The sequence below is a fragment of the Electrophorus electricus genome, chromosome 19 (genome assembly GCF_013358815.1).
Source record: "Electrophorus electricus isolate fEleEle1 chromosome 19, fEleEle1.pri, whole genome shotgun sequence".
NCBI lineage: Eukaryota > Metazoa > Chordata > Actinopteri > Gymnotiformes > Gymnotidae > Electrophorus > Electrophorus electricus.
The window spans coordinates 2,681,121-2,685,217 of record NC_049553.1 but is presented as its reverse complement, the minus strand read 5'-3'; the positions used below and the strand labels follow the sequence as shown (position 1 = coordinate 2,685,217).

The 4,097-nt window shown below is 34.1% G+C and overlaps 1 pseudogene; it reads left to right on the top strand.

The window, feature by feature from the left end:
• Nucleotides 1-213: 213 nt before the first annotated feature.
• Nucleotides 214-3,456, top strand: LOC113568752 (annotated as a pseudogene).
• Nucleotides 3,457-4,097: the final 641 nt, after the last annotated feature.

Below are 4,097 nucleotides of genomic sequence, written 5' to 3'. Positions count from 1 at the left end.
AACAGGAGAGCTGGAGTGGTACATTTCATGTTCATCTATGAAGGTATCAATATTTTGCATTCCTTTCCTCAAATCAAGAAATTGTCACTCAAATTCTGCAGCCTGTGAGAGACTGTTTAGTAATGCTGTACTCCTATTTTATAAAGTGGGCTTGAACTCAGGTCAGCTAGATGACGACACCAACAGCCTACTGGGTGAGCAACCACACTAACAATGGTGGGCCCATGTGCAGGTCAGTTAGATCTTGGTTCAGGTAAAACAAAAGGAAAAAAAAACTAAACCACACAGGGTGTGGAAAAATAAAGAACAAAGGAAGCCATGGGAAGAAATGGCAACCCTGATGCACTGGGGAAAACCAAACTAAAACTTCCCAAACAAAAGCAGAAAACAGGAAGACACTTGAATGGCTAAGCGAAGCCTCGGGAGAGAAAACTGGAGAGGAGACATATAAAAGCACAAACATTCCCACAGACAAAAAGTGAAGTATAGCACAAGGGCTCACAGACCTCAATACCTAAAATTACTGGCTAGGAACTTGTCTTAAACCTTTAGTAAAGACCCAAGAGTGAATGATTGGGTCACTGAGCTTATATAAGCTCTAGCCTAGCTGTTGGGTGTTAAACCTGATTAGTGGTACAGTTGACTCAAGGCCTTCCTCTGGTGGCCGGATGGGGCCTTGGTCTGGTGCCAACCCTTACATATTCACTGCAAAATGATCAAGAATTCACAACAAACATCTTGAAAGCCAACTGCTTTTAAAACTTAACATGTGCTAGATGATATATGTCAGAATGCAAATTTGCTAACAATGACACACTTCAGTAAACATGTTTAAGCTATGACTGAAAGATAAGTAAAAGAGTTCAGAATTGTTAAATAGGTATACGACATTTGATTCTAAAGCTGTGTTGTAAAAGAAAGTGACTGCAGAAAATGTTTTTGTTCGCCTTGCATTTAAAATACAGAGCATAAATCTAAGTGTAAGTTCAAACCTACTATAGTAGTGTTTTTTGTGGATCTCATATGTGTAGCTGATTTTCTTAAAGATTTTTCTTAAAGATATGTTGTTTCTTAAAGATTTAATTTGATGTGGTGTTTGTATGTGATGCAGCACGGCTGCCTAAATAAGGCTGTGATTTTTGCCGTTCTGTTTTCATTATTAAATAAAATCTGATAAAGGAACTCCCTACTTGAGTGGTCTTTTTACTAGATACTTTCTTACTTTTACTGAAGCAATAATTTAAAGGACTACTTTTACTTCTACTTGAGTAATTTTTATTGTAAAGTAAAAGGACTTTGACTTGATTACAGTTTTTAGTTACTCTATCCATCTCTGATTATGGCCAAATTGTTATACCAGGAAAAGTAGATCAACTGAAAAAAACCCAAATTATGTTGGTTTACTACTTAACCAAATAAAATCACAAGAGTGTTCTTCAGTTAATATTCTTATATCTTCTTATTCTTTCTTATTTTAAATGATTATTTATGATACTAGCTGCTTGCCTCATTTGGTACACTTGTAAATTTCTTTACAATTTCATATGTACACAATGTGTTTACATTTTTGTCTGTTGTAATAGACAGTTCTATACAGTTCTAAAGATAGAAATTAAGTTAAAATTAACATTCAAAGGCCCTGAGGATTAACCCTAAAAAAAAAAACATTTAGTCCCCACTGTTAGAGGATCTTAATATCTGTTTTGGCATAGAGGCAGCAATAGAAGCAGCCAATTGCTTATTTGCCTCACTAAATGCTGAAATGCAACCTTGATATGGCAATATGACAACAATTATTACTAAAATAAGCAAAAACAAATGAGTTCTCATGTTTCTAAAATGGACAAAAGGCGCCAGTGAATCATAGTAACGTTAAACCTCTTTTCCTGAGCACATTACAAAAAAAGGTTTGCCCTCTAGTGACCAGCCATGTCCTCACTCTGACCTACAGTGACAGTCATTGAATTATATCCTTGCACACTGTAGGTAGTTGACTTGCATATTTGCCTTGCATATTTGTTTGAGAATATTCAGCCAGGACATGTGGTTACTGTACTCTTCTAACATCTATGTGTTTCCCACTGTATTTTTAACATAAATGCGTTAAATGAGTTAAATGTGAATTATTTGTGTAACTTTTAGGCAACACATTGACTAACCATTTTGTTTTTGATAGATCACATTGTGTAGCTTTGAACATGAGGGGATTGTTTTCATTCTGGCCTTTAATTGCTTTACCTTATTTTAATTTGGGTAAGTAATATTTACCATTATCTTTACTGTTTGTACTTTACACCTTTAACAAAATAAATCATTGTATAAATTATGCAATATTTGTTTTAAGTGGCATCTTTATCTGTGTTAAGGAGCAATAAGTACAACAGAGATTAGGAATTATTTAAGTATTAAGTATTTCCTTAAGCGGTCACAGTAAGAAAACACAGTCCAGTAACAATGTACAGGAAAAGGTAAAAACAACATGCATGTAACAATAGACACACACACACACACACACACACACACACAACTGAAAAATGTTTTCATTGCAGTCTTATGGAAAGTCTGACAGTTTTTGACAACGTTAAATAAAAATTCAAATAACATTTTGTTTGTGTGAAGTCAATTTTCCAAATTAGTAAGTAAATATATGTCTTTTAATTATTTTTGAATACGTATGACACACCATAGTTACCTAATTTGTTTTATACTTCTTTCCAGATCATGGCAGAACCCAAAAAGTCCTTAATCAAGACAGCACTCTGCTGTATGTTAATGAAGGGGACAATATCACAGTTACTTGCCTTTATCAAAGTGATATTGATATGCATTTCTCATGGTACAAGCATGCATTTAGTCAGAAGCCTGAACTCATTGCAACTATCTACAAATATGACACGAAGGCCACATTCTATGATGGATTCAAGAATAATGCTCGTTTTATCTTGGTGATCAGAGAGGATAGAAATCATTTGGTGATAACAGAGTTAGAGGTCTCTGACTCTGCTACTTATTACTGTGGAAATGCTCAATCCAACATAGTGAAATTTGGGAAAGCAACAAAATCGATTGTAAAAGGTAATTTCTGTTTATGTTAGCTATATTTACATACTTTCATTTAATATATTTTTTGGCTTAAAATAATATTTTTGTATCACTGCTTTCACATGAAATTATGGCATTGTTTTAGCTTCACAGTCCCATAGCCTGTCTGTTCTGCAGCAGCCTGTGTTGGAGCCAGTCCATCCAGGAAACTCTGTGACTCTGCAGTGTACAGTCCTCACTGAGAACTATGCAGGAGGACACAGTGTCTAGAGGTTCAGACATGACTCAGGAGAATCTCTTTCAGGAATTATTCACACTCATGGAGACAGCAGTGATCAGTGTAAGAATAGCTCTAAAGCCAGATCTCCTACAGAGAGTTGTGTATATGAGCTCCCCGTGGAGAATCAAAGGTAAATAAATTCATTCATTACTGAGTCCATCTCATCAAAGTGTGTTTACTTTTGAAATTTAGTCTATATTGCTTTATAAATTCCCCTTTTTATATTGTTAAGTATTTTGGAATTTTTAAATTTTGATTTTTTACTACTATACCAGAGAATTGTACATCTTGGGATTCAATGATACTTGCTTTGGCAACATCAAACATAATTTGTGTCTCTGTGATTGTTATACTTGGAAGACTGTTATGCAAGCACTGGCTAAAAAGTAAGACAAACTTCAAATTGTATATTTTTCAAAAGGTCTTTCGTAAAAAAAATTTTACTGGCATAGTAAACTTGCTCATTAGAAACATATAAATTGTCTTCTTTTCATAAGGCGCTGCTCACACTTCTCAGCTGAATCAGGTAAAAATGTTTGTGAGTGTGTTTTGCATTTTTATTTATTTCTTTTTAGGTTTGGTATTCTCTGTTATATGACATTTTTCAAAGTGGATTATTTTAATATAAGTTCTGATAATTTTAAAGGTAATGGGATATTAAGAATATCAGGATTTTAAAGAGTTTTCTTGCCATTAAAGGGGATCTCAAGGTTATATATACCAGACAGTAAGAATTTTTCAAACATTTTAATTTTATTAGAATCACTAGCTATGT